Source organism: Schistocerca nitens, chromosome 6, assembly GCF_023898315.1.
Source record: "Schistocerca nitens isolate TAMUIC-IGC-003100 chromosome 6, iqSchNite1.1, whole genome shotgun sequence".
NCBI classification, from domain to species: Eukaryota; Metazoa; Arthropoda; class Insecta; order Orthoptera; family Acrididae; genus Schistocerca; species Schistocerca nitens.
The window spans coordinates 338,981,223-338,994,956 of record NC_064619.1 but is presented as its reverse complement, the minus strand read 5'-3'; positions in this window follow the sequence as shown (position 1 = coordinate 338,994,956).

Below are 13,734 nucleotides of genomic sequence, written 5' to 3'. Positions count from 1 at the left end.
GATAGAACTATCTTTTCACTCAGTAACAACCATCAGCCGGAAGGCCTCTAAGTGGACTGCACGTTTTTATTCTGTACAGGAGTTCCTCGCAAAACCATGTTTGAGACTTTTATTTCGCACAAGTATATACTGTCGCAAATCTCAGTGGTTTTTAAATCAATATCTTGCAAACTACGTATATACGAACGAATAACTTCGCAGATCCCGTGGGCCCCGAGATAATACACACATAAAAATAGTTTACCACAGAACAGTAATTATCTTCATTAAAAACGGTTTTGGCCACTAGGTGATTCAAATTGTTGCTGGTAACATCACACACAGCATTCATATTTTTGCACTGCTGCAGATTTTTCAGTTTCATACAATTGTCAGAAAACTGCCGCTGAGAATGTCTCTTCTTTTTCCACTGAGGTAGCGACGTATAAGAAGTTGATCACATTTGCTCTTGATGTCCTGCAGTTTATGTGAATGACATAAACTCAATGACTTGAAAATGGCATATAAGGGCAAAACATGAGTCGTAATTAAATAAACATCAGTACAGTAAAATGGCGGTGTGTTCATTTCAAAATTATTATACAACTGTAAATAAGTTATATGAAACTGCAACCAGTCACTTTATCGAATAATTATGTTTTATTCCATGAACCGGTTTTCGAACCTTTTCAGGTTCATCTTCAGATGGTTTCTGGAAATTATATCATTATTTCTAGCATAATACTTTGTGCTGGCTCTGTGACAAAATGATGGAACATGCTTCAATCTATCGCCATGAATATTGCTTATCTGTCGATATGGATGTAAATTTATTCACTTACTGCGACAGTATGGACGCCTTTGCTTCTGTTAGTGTCCATCTATCTGCTCAAATGGCTCTGAGCACTATGGGACTTAACAACCATCTGTCTGCCTCCATTCTGATGTCCAATTGTTATATCACTACACGCACTTTCACGCAAACTATATTAATTCACACACTGACAGCGAGACTTTGCCAGCATCCAGCATGCACTTTACAACTGTTGCTTGTAACAAAGATCTTAAAAAAAGGATATGGCATAGGCCTACTTTGCACAGAGATGTAATTTGTTCTTTTCTACAGGTGTTGAAGTAGATATAAGGGCAAATACACTCCTGTAAATTGAAATAAGAACACCGTGAATTCATTGTCCCAGGAAGGGGAAACTTTATTGACACATTCCTGGGGTCAGATACATCACATGATCACACTGACAGAACCACAGGCACATAGACACAGGCAACAGAGCATGCACAATGTCGACACTAGTACAGTGTATATCCACCTTTCGCAGCAATGCAGGCTGCTATTCTCCCATGGAGACGATCGTAGAGATGCTGGATGTAGTCCTGTGGAACGGCTTGCCATGCCATTTCCACCTGGCGCCTCAGTTGGACCAGCGTTCGTGCTGGACGTGCAGACCGCGTGAGACGACGCTTCATCCAGTCCCAAACATGCTCAATGGGGGACAGATCCGGAGATCTTGCTGGCCAGGGTAGTTGACTTACACCTTCTAGAGCACGTTGGGTGGCACGGGATACATGCGGACGTGCATTGTCCTGTTGGAACAGCAAGTTCCCTTGCCAGTCTAGGAATGGTAGAACGATGGGTTCGATGACGGTTTGGATGTACCGTGCACTATTCAGTGTCCCCTCGACGATCACCAGTGGTGTACGGCCAGTGTAGGAGATCGCTCCCCACACCATGATGCCGGGTGTTGACCCTGTGTGGCTCGGTCGTATGCAGTCCTGATTGTGGCGCTCACCTGCACGGCGCCAAACACGCATACGACCATCATTGGCACCAAGGCAGAAGCGACTCTCATCGCTGAAGACGACACGTCTCCATTCGTCCCTCCATTCACGCCTGTCGCGACACCACTGGAGGCGGGCTGCACGATGTTGGGGCGTGAGCGGAAGACGGCCTAACGGTGTGCGGGACCGTAGCCCAGCTTCATGGAGACGGTTGCGAATGGTCCTCGCCGATACCCCAGGAGCAACAGTGTCCCTAATTTGCTGGGAAGTGGCGGTGCGGTCCCCTACGGCACTGCGTAGGATCCTACGGTCTTGGCGTGCATCCGTGCGTCGCTGCGGTCCGGTCCCAGGTCGACGGGCACGTGCACCTTCCGCCGACCACTGGCGACAACATCGATGTACTGTGGAGACCTCACGCCCCACGTGTTGAGCAATTCAGCGGTACGTCCACCCGGCCTCCCGCATGCCCACTATATGCCCTCGCTCAAAGTCCGAACTGCACATACGGTTCACGTCCACGCTGTCGCGGCATGCTACCAGTGTTAAAGACTGCGATGGAGCTCCGTATGCCACGGCAAACTGGCTGACACTGACGGCGGCGGTGCACAAATGCTGCGCAGCTAGCGCCATTCGACGGCCAACACCGCGGTTCCTGGTGTGTCCGCTGTGCCGTGCGTGTGATCATTGCTTGTACAGCCCTCTCGCAGTGTCCGGAGCAAGTATGGTGGGTCTGACACACCGGTGTCAATGTGTTCTTTTTTCCATTTCCAGGAGTGTATTTTCTCAGTCTGATGAAAATGATGATGATGATGAGGTCCCATACTCCGAGAAGTGTAGGGGACGATGCGGGAGAAAAGAACAAATTACATCTCTGTGCAAAGTAGGCCTATCCATATCTTTTTGTCAAGATCTTTGTTACAAGCAACAGTTGTAAAGCGCAAGATGGATGCTGGCAAAGTCTCGCTGTCAGAGTGTAATTTAATACATTTTGGTGAAAGTGCGTGTAGTGATATAACAACTGGACATCAAAATGAAGGCAGGAAGATGGACACTAACCGAAAAAAGCCGCCCATACAATCGCAGTAAGTAAAAAAACTAGATTTACATCCATATCGACAGATAAGCAATAGTCACGGCAATAGATTAAAGGATGTTCCATCTTTTTTGTTTACGCTAGAAATAATGATGTAACTTCCAGAAACCATCTGAAGATGAATCTGAAAAGGTTCGAATACAGGTTCATGGAATAAAACATAATTATTTCAAACAGTGACAGATTGCAGTTTCACATAACTTATTTACTTTCAATTTACAGTCATGGTTCTAAAATATCAGTAATGGATAAGCATAATATTATACAGCTGTTTCTCAGCAGCATCAAAAACTGTTTATTCTTTTCACTTAGGTCTTCACTTCTAGTGCTTTAGCAGAACTACGTAGCCACATCGGTTTGCAATGCATGAACTTCCTCAGATTTCATTTTTAACTTATCTCGGAGCAGCAGTCAGAAGTTCTGCGTCTTCGTGCAAACTTTTGATTTCCTCATGAACCTTATTACTTAATATTTTATATTCTACAGATTTATTAATATTTGTGGTTATTGTAATTGAACTATTTCAATGAAATGATTACACAATTTTGTTTCTAGAATAATCAAAGCTCAGGCCACAAAGACACTTACAATCAGTGTAGCCGGTAAAGTCTGACTGAATACTAGTCATCTCTGGGCACATCAATTCGGCCCCTTCTGAATTCCCTTATATAACTGCAGCACTGACAACGTTGTTCACACACTAATCTGTTTCGGATTGCTTTTTCTGATATTCTGCTGTTTATTTTGATCTGAATTAAGGGATTAACAATTTATTCGGAGTTTTTCGAAGTGCTATAGGTCCTGAATCGAGATATAACGCTAGAATTAAGTATCTGCTTTCTTTATTGCATCCACCATATAGACCCTTCTTTAGATTTTGATTTAGAGGATACCTGTATAGCCCACGTAAAGTACTGTAACAATCTGAACCACCATTTGTACTTCTGCTCTTCAAGTTAAAACAGACTGCAATTAATTTTTCATGCTGGCAGCTGCAATTACAGCAAGATGGGCGGAATCTAATAATTGTTCTTTACAGAAACGATCAGAAAAATTCGGCACATCAAATTCCTCAGGTATTTAAATCCATCTCTAACTTGTGTTGGCTTTCGGTCGAGACTTCCATAACTTCATATTTGGCTTTCAAGTAATGCTTGGCAGTAAATTTTTTATTTTTTTCATCCTTTCATTATGTTTATCATTATTATTATTAGTGTAGCATATCTGCCTTCACGTCAAACAATTAAAGCTAATATGAGTTTAATACACCGTCGAAAACGAAATCGCGGTTTTGAGTCCCGCTACTTTGCAACACGAGTTCAGTGTGTAACAAGTGTCTCCCATCGCGTCCTCTTCTTACCGATTAAAATTGTCTTACACAGCCTTATCCATCGTGATGGGAACAAACGTTCCCCAGTATCCATTACTGTGATCCTTGAAATGAAATGTTAATGATGCAGATTATTCTGTGGACGTAATTAGACATGACTCACTCGTCCACATTAATTTCTGTGATTATACTGCATTAAACGTGTCGTTAATTACTTAGTTTAATGGCAAGCAATATACTGAGAACAATGCAGACCATCCCTGTCTGTCCTACGTACATACACAAATCTGGGGAAGGTGAACCATTACGACAATCTGAGGAGTGCCACTCAAGTAGCAGCCGCTCAAAGTCGTCTATCCGGACGCAACAAACATCGTCTGTAGGGAATTCCCGCCCATCAAGGAGAAGTGGTATTCCTCGATGACTTGACAAATACTCAGTGAGAAGTACATTTGGTTCACAAATGTCTTCGTCATCTGAATAAACGCGCCTACTATTTTCCTGCCCTCGCTCATATCCAAATGCATTCATAACCTATTCTGACAAATTCTATTTCAGATGTTAATTTTTCAAAATACTAGGCATTACCTTACTGTTTACATGTTTTTACTAGTGTGTAATAAGTAGTCAAAACTTTTTGTCTTTTTGTATTGTAACGCCAGTTTATATCTCTTGACTCTCAAAGATATCCACTAAAACAGCATTGCAAAGAATTATGTTGTGTTATATGGGTACTTACTTGAGGACACATTAGTATGTTCGTGGTCCCTTTGTCTTCATCGATTGCTCCACGAAAATTCACGATGTTAGTTGCAAATCTATCAAATAAATTAAATTAATTATTAAATAATTATTTTGTATAAAACATTTAATTGATGATTTGAAACGTGAATTAGGAAAATGGCTACCATGTTCTGTCTGTAGATTCGCAGTGTTTAGATTTTAAGAGCTTCGTACAACGATGTCTCTCTCTTCAACACCACTGATTCAGTCGCCACAAATTTATAACAAATGTCTGTATCAGTTGTTTAAAGGGCCTCGTTTCTCATAGGGGCTAAAATACCCCTTACAGAGACGTTCAACACAAACAAAATTTAGAATTGCGTTATACTGATCAGCATACTATCGTGATAGTTATAGAAGATGCCATAATCAGTAATATTGAAAGCTCAGAGTACGTTCTTGATATTACTGTGCAATAATAATTATTTAAATTTCCTAACTTGCTACAAATATTCTGTAACTTCCATACGTCAACTTCTTTCTTTCTCACAAGGGAACCTCCCCATCACACCCCCCTCAGATTTAGTTATAAGTTGGCACAGTGGATAGGCCTTGAAAAACTGAACACAGATCAGTCGAGAAAACAGGAAGAAGTTGTGTGGAACTATGAAAAAAATAAGCAAAATATACAAACTGAGTAGTCCATGCGCAAGATATGCAACATCTAGGACGATTTGAGCTCAGGAGTGCAGTGGTCCCGTGGTTATCGTGAGCAGCTGCGAAATAAGAGGTCCTTGGTTCAAGTCTTCCCTCAAGTGAAAAATTTAATTTGTTATTTTCAGACAATTATCAAAGTTCAGGCACTCACACATAATCAACTGCGCTCTCCAAAATTCCAGGACATGTTCAGATTTTCTTGGTCATATGCAGGATTTGACGGTCTACACAGGTAAAATTTGAAAACGTTAAAAACATATGTTTTGACAGAGCACAGGGAAAACTGTGCGACTGTGAAACGGTTGCAATCATTTGTTGCAGTTTGTCACATTAACTCTTATGTTTTCATCACTTGTTTGGGAGTGATTATCACATACACAAGAAAATCTAAATCGGGCAAGGTAGAAGAATCTTTTTACCCATTCGCCAAGTGCACAAGTTAGGTGGGTGGACAACATATTCCTGTCATGTGACGCACATGCCATCACCAGTGTCGTATAGAATATATCAAACGTTTTTTTCCTGTGGAGGAATCGGTTGACCTATAACCTTGCGATCAAATGTTTTCGGTTCCCATTGGAGAGGCACATTCTTTCGTCTACTAATCGCACGGTTTTGCGGTGCGGTCGCAAAACACAGACACTAAACTTATTACAGTGAACAGATACGTCAATGAACGAACAGACAGATCATAACTTTGCGAAAATAAAGAAAGTAAACTTTTCACTCGAGGGAAGACTTGAAGCAAGTAGCTCTCGTTCCAGAGCTGCTCACGCTAACCACGGGACCACGGCGCTCCTGAGCTCACATTATCCTTGATGTTGCCTATCTTGCGCAGGGACTACTCAGTTTGTATATTTTGCTTATTTTTTTCATAGTTCCACACAACTTCTTCCTGTTTTCTCGATTGATCTGTGTTCAGTTTTTCAAGGCCTATCCACTGTGCCAACTTATAACTAAATCTAAGGGGGGTGCGATGGGGAGGTTCCCTTGTCAGTTTTATGAATAGCGCTATGCTATCTTCAGACGTATATATTTCTTTTTTTTCTCAGAGTTCTTGTGTTCCTGAAAAAAGATGGAAACATCTTCTGAACCACTGAGAGCATTTGCAGCTACTTCAGTCGTTTTTATGTTTTGATAATAGTAACGTTACTCTTCCCTTTCAAATGAATTTTTATTTTGTTTTCAATCAAACATATTTCTCCTAGTTTTAAGCATCTTCAGTGGTAGATAAAGGATATCAACGACATAATTGTTCGCTTTTTTTTCTTTGAGATTCTTTAAGTTTCATAGCAGCACTTTTAGAATAGCGTAATTTTCACATTATTTATAAGTAAATGATGTAGAATGTGCACTCATTTTTTGCCTCCTGTGTTTGATGTTCATCGACTGCCTTTTCTCTAAGCGCTTCTGGTCTCAAGCTTCTCATATCCAAGTTCTCACTTAAATTAATGTCACAACCCTATCGTTCACTGCACCTGTCGTTCTTGCTTGGGTTACTGACAGATCGTGGAAAGTGTAATGGATGACAGTGGAGTGGTACATAGAAATGGGTAAGTACTGTTACTAGTGTAGCAGTGGGGCGCACGTGTGTGTGTGTGTGTGTCTCAGTATATTGTTGTAGTATTGGCAGACATTACATTTCTCAGACTGGGAGTTTTATATTTCTGTAATTCCCATAAAAATTTCGGCCGGGACTTTAAAGAAAGTAAAAAGAACATTCAGATGCCTCTTTTTCTCTTTTGAATTCTTCAAAATACGACAGTTTGGTTCATAATATCCAGAAATTTGTGTTTTACTTCTGCTGCAGCACATTATTTCAGCAGACTGCTGTGTGGATTAATCATGCTCATAGGTTTTACATTGGTTTTTAGTTCTTTTGTAGTGATTATTTAACACCAGTAAACATCAGTAACGGATAACCAAATGTTGTAGAGCCTACCTGTTATTCATCTGCAAGCATCTTTGTTACGCCAACAGTCCCAATTATGTCCCAACTGAAACCTCATTCAGAGCACAACTGATGGGTCTAAGTCCTGGAATCATATAGAATTATGATTCAATATGTAAGTCAAGAAGGATGACAATTTATTTATATCAACACTTGATCTATTTGATGAATATAGTACAATGGCTTGCAGTTTACTAAACTTTCTCAGGACTGGAGTGTTCAGTAACTGCATCATGGGATGTACGTTGTTTTTGCCTGTCACATAGTTTAGCTTTATTTTGGTACAATGTTGTTCCGTGTTCTTCAGTTCCTTATTACACATTATGTCGCAGTTGTCCGACAGATTGTCGAGTCTCACTGACGGCCTGTTAGTAACCAGACTTTCGTCCACCAGCAGCACACACACACACACACACACACACCAGCGTGAGGGCCTGTTTTATGGCCCGAGCATATGCATCTACAATGTGAAGGGCATCTGGAGAAGATGCTGCCTGCAGGACTGAACAGCAACTGTTGCAGTTTATATGGCGAAGGATCCTCAGAGAGAACGCAAAAGTCGAGCCAGTCCTATAAATATTCAGTTGCATTCAAATTTTGGGCAATTTGGCAACAGGGAAATAATCTGAAAAAATAACCAGTTTCACCCATCGTGCAGCCAGATGTCAACAGCATTATCCTGTTGAAAAATCCCATCTTTCACACACATTACAATTTCAGTGAGTGAAGATACTCTCTGATCATCTGAATTCCAGCCAAACGTGTCTAGACCTTTTACGTAGAAAAATACTTAAAAAACAGCAGACCATAACACTGAGCCCATAGCTTTGTGTCCATTTACTAATGGTTGCAAGGTATCCACCACTGGAAGTGCCAGTTGATTCATCATGGTATGCTCATCTACTGTACTAGACAAGTCTGCCAGTCCTTTTATTTAGTGTGTGAGAGAGATTTTGTCTTATTAAATTGCTATGAACTGCTATACGTTAGTTTGACAGCATTCTCTGTTTTGTTAATTGTTTTTGATTCCAATGTAATGTTATTGCAGTTTTAGGTTCCGATTATTATTAACACAATTATAAAAATAATGTGAATGAATACATCTGAATGGATGAAACTTTATTTGTAGATGTATTCGTTTTATTCTACTTGTGAATAATGTTCATCTGCTGCAAGTATACAATGTAAGTTTTATGATATGTAATCGAATACTATGACCATTAGGTAAAAATTAATATCTGTGCTTTGTAATCGAGCGAGGAAGACGTAGACAGTTAAGAATTATCAAGTTCGTTCAATTGTCACCCTGTAGGTACTCGAACTGTTATAGACTTTTAATTTATGTTGTTTGTTGTTGTTGTGGGCTTCAGTCCTGAGACTGGTTTGATGCAGCTCTCCATGCTACTCTATCCTGTGCAAGCTTCTGCATCTCCCAGTACCTACTACAACCTACATCCTTCTGAATCTGTTTAGTGTATTCATCTCTTGGTCTCCCTCTACGATTTTTACCCTCCTCGCTGCACTCCAATACTAAATTGGTGATCCCTTGATGCCTCAGAACATGTCCTACCAACCGATCCCTTTTTCTAGTCACGTTGTGCCACAAACTCCTCTTTTCCCCAATCCTATTCAATAGCTCCTCATTAGTTATGTGATCTACCCATCTAATCTTCAGCATTCTTCTGTAGCACCAGATTTAGAAAGCTTCTATTCTCTTCTTGTCCAAACTATTTATTGTCCATGTTTCATTTCCATGCATGGCTACACTCCAAACAAATACTTTCAGAAACGACTTCCTGACACTTAAATCTTTACTCGATGTTAACAAATTTCCCTTCTTCAGAAACACTTTAGTTGCCATTGCCAGTCTACATTTTATATCCTCTCTATTTCGACCATCATCAATTAATTAGCTGCCCAAATAGCAAAACTCCTTTACTACTTTAAGTGTCTCATTTCCTAATCTAATTCCCTCAGCATCACCCGACTTAATTCGACTACATTCCATTATCCTCGTTTTGCTTTTGTTGATGTTCATCTTATATCCTTCTTTCAAGACACTATCTATTCCATTCAACTGCTCTTCCAAGTCCTTTGCTGTCTCTGACAGCCCGCATCTCGTGGTCGTGCGGTAGCGTTCTCGCTTCCCACGCCCGGGTTCCCGGGTTCGATTCCCGGCGGGGTCAGGGATTTTCTCTGCCTCGTGATGGCTGGGTGTTGTGTGCTGTCCTTAGGGTAGTTAGGTTTAAGTAGTTCTAAGTTCTAGGGGACTGATGACCATAGATGTTAAGTCCTATAGTGCTCAGAGCCATTTGAACCATTTTTGTCTCTGACAGAATTACGATGTCATCGGCGAACCTCAAAGTTTTTATTTCTCCTCCATGGATTTTAATACCTACTCCGAATTTTTCTTTTGTTTCCTTCACTGCTTGCTCAATATACATATTGAATAACATCAGGGAGAGGCTACAACCCTGTCTCACTCCCTTCCGAACCACTGCTTCCCTTTCATGTCCTTCGACTCTTATAACTGCCATCTGGTTTCTGTACAAATTGTAAATAGCCTTTCGCTCCCTGTATTTTACCCCTGCCACCTTCATAATTTGAAAGAGAGTATTCCAGTCAACATCATCAAAAGCTTTCTCTAAGTCTACAAATGCTAGAAACGTTGGTTTGCCTTTCCTTAATATATTTTCTAAGTTAAGTCGTAGGGTCAGTATTGCCTCATGTGTTCCACTATTTCTATGGAATGCGAACTGATCTTCCCCGAGGTCGGCTTCTACTGGTTTTTCCATACGTCTGTAATGAATTCGCGTTAGTATTTTGCAGCTGTGACTTGTTAAACTGATAGTTCGGTAATTTTCACATCTGTCAGCACCTGCTTTCTTTGGGATTGGAATTATTATATTCTTCTTGAAGTCTGAGGGTTATTTCGCCTGTCTCATACATCTTTCTCACCAGATGGTAGAGTTTTGTCAGGACTGGCTCTCCCAAGGCTGTCAGTAGTTCTAACCCTTTCAGACCCCCACCCAAACTTGAAATGAAAATTTTGAAATAAATGCATTTTCGTAACTAAAAAAATATAGAATTGCGGACCAATTGCTTAGAGAATTTTATTTTTTAATTTTGATACAAATTTTGAACCCTCACGATTGTGTGGGTCGGGATTATCTTACATATTTATGTCATTTTTTGCAGTGACATTCACGAAAGCAGTTACTGTCTTTTGACAAACACAAATAAATATTACACTTCAGACATCTTGTTGTCGTCCTGTTCTTGCAATTTTTTTGCCTGCAGCAACGAGCTGAAGGCAAATCATCAACATTTGGCCTGTGATGATATCCGTCTAGCCGCTTCTCATCACTTGCTGTGTTTGCTGGTTTGTACATTTTATTTGGTGGCTCTTCATCGGATTCACTTTCATGTTCCTGTCCTGAAGAAGTAGAAATTAGCGCTTCCCCAATCACTTGCCGGAATCCAAGAAGATCTAAAGTGTTTTTCTTTTGTACTTTATTGGCTTCGCATTCAACTCTGTATTGTAACCAGGAATTGACGCAAGCCAAATCAAGTAAATGAATGAAAACTTTTAAAGTCCACTTTTTTGTCTTCAAAAAAGTCCTGTAGGTCTCCAGCATTTGATTGCAGAGGTCCACTCCTCCCATACACAGGTTGTACTTCACTACGAGTGCAGGACATGGCACTAAGATGTACTTCTTTTCTGGTTTACTTCATCTCTCAACATTGCTTACAGGTTCACATCCTCTACAAGTAGAGGCAAGGGTAACAGCTATTGAATCTTTCCACTGGACAATGACTATTTTAATCATCGTCCCTGCGGAATTCTTCCATATCTCCTCTCTTCAGTCTTTTTTCTTCTGTAAGGTGAACTGGTTTCACTCTGTTTTTCATTATGGTTCCTGTTCCTTCCAGCCCTAGTTCAAGTAACTGTTGCAATAATAGCAAAGCTGTAAAATATCTGTCAAAATATAGTCTTGCACCTTGAGGTAATGTTTGAGCAAGGCGAAGTATTACATATGGCCCAAGACCAAGGCCAACATCTGGCATAGGAGTTGATTTACCTTGATAAAATTCAAAATCAAGTACTAAACCTTTCGTTGTTGCCAAAACAAAGTTTTTAATTCCCAAAGGGCGCGGTTTATTTGGAACATACTGAGACAATGTGCAGCGTCCAGTAAATGGTACCATTTGCTCATCAATGGAATAATCGTTTTCAGAGGGGCGTGGAAGTCTCAAACAAGCACTGCGTACAACATTAATTGCAGGTTGTACTTTCCAGAGTCTATTAGTTTCTGATTCACATGGAATGTTGTTAGTGTCCACAACATGCAGTGCTGTTCTGAGAGTGAAGAACCTGTCTCTAGACATACAGTCTGCAATAGTTGGCATACGCAATGACTTCTGCCAGTACATATGTGTACGAGGATATCTAATGCATCCCATAAGTACATGCATGCCATAAAGCTTTTTTATCTCTTGAGGATTTGTATGAAGCAACTTCCCTTTCTTCGAAAAGTATTAACTGTTAGTGCAGTCAGATGCTAACTGAAAAAATCTTCTGGGTAGTACTCGCTGAAATAGCTCATTGGAGTTTTAATTTCCTGTCCTACCTCACTCTCTGAGTGCGCAAAAATTTTGGAGGTGAATGGTCTTTTTCTCCAAGTGGAAAAACGACGATGTGTTTCCACTGTTTTTTTAGAATTCTTTCTACTTTGTTGACTGGGAAAATTGTCCTGAACTTCTGGAGCAGCTGGTAGTATTGTTACAATTTTCCTCCTCAGAGCTTTGTCCAAGTCTAGGTTTGATTGTTGGAAGAGTCCAAGAAGTATCTAACAATTCGTCATCACTACTGAAGCCTTCTACTTCAGAGTCATCTAATATGGCTCGTCAGTATGCCCTAAAACGAAACAAACTGACTTATCTATTCCGTAATTTGTTCCGAATCGTAACCACAAACATCGACCGGAAACGGCCCTATGCCAGTAAAATCGTCCCAACACGCACAATTGTGCATGTGGATGTTACTGTCATTGTAGCTATGAAAGTATTTAAATAATTGTGGCGGACATATTTTTATTTACTTCTGCACACCTTTCGGAATCTCTAACACATTTTTCAAAATGTCAAAACGCCATAAATAAAGCACAATAAACATTTACCTCGACAGACATGCTTCCGACCCGCCATCTTGAAAATTATCAAAGATTATGACACAATGTCTCGCGTCTGTAACGAGACATCGATATAAATCGAGTTGTATACGAAACAGCGATTCCTGCACACTCGTGTGGCTTGGGACTCAACTGCATAGCGGAATAATATGATGCTGCAATGCAAATAAACCGCACCCACACATTTGTACGTATCGGGTTTGAAAGGGCTAATGGAATGTTGTCTATTCCTGGGGCCTTGTTTCGACTCAGATCTTTCAGTACTCTGTCAAACTCTTCACACAGTATCATATCTCCCATTTCATCTTCATCTACATCCTCTTCCATTTCCATAACATTGCCTCAAGTACATCGCCTTTGTATAGGCCCTCTATATACTCCTTCCACCTTTCTGCTTTCCCTTCTTTGCTTAGAACTGGGTTGCTATCTGAGCTCTTGATATTCCTACAAATGGTTCTCTTTTCTCCAAAGATCTCTTTAATTTTCCTGTAGGCAGTATCTATCTTACCCCTAGTGAGATATGCCTCTACATACTTACATTTGTCCTCTAGCCATCCCTGCTTAGCCATTTTGCACTTCCCGTCGATCTCATTTTTGAGACATTTGTATTTCTTTTTGCGTGCTTCATTTACTGCATTTTTGTATTTTCTCCTTTCATCAATTACATTCAATATTTCTTCTGTTACCGAAGGATTTCTATTTGCCCTCGTCTGTTTACCTACTTGATCCTCTGCTGCCTTCACTACTTCATTCCTCAAAGCTACCCATTCTTCTTCTACTGTATTTCTTTCCCCCATTCCTGTCAATTGTTCCCTTATGCTATCCCTCAAACACTGTACAACCTCTGGTTCTTTCAGTTTATCCAGGTCCCATCTCCTTAAATTCCCATCTTTTCGCAGATTCTTCAGTTTTAATCTACAGTTCATAACCAATAGATTGTGGTCAGAGTCCA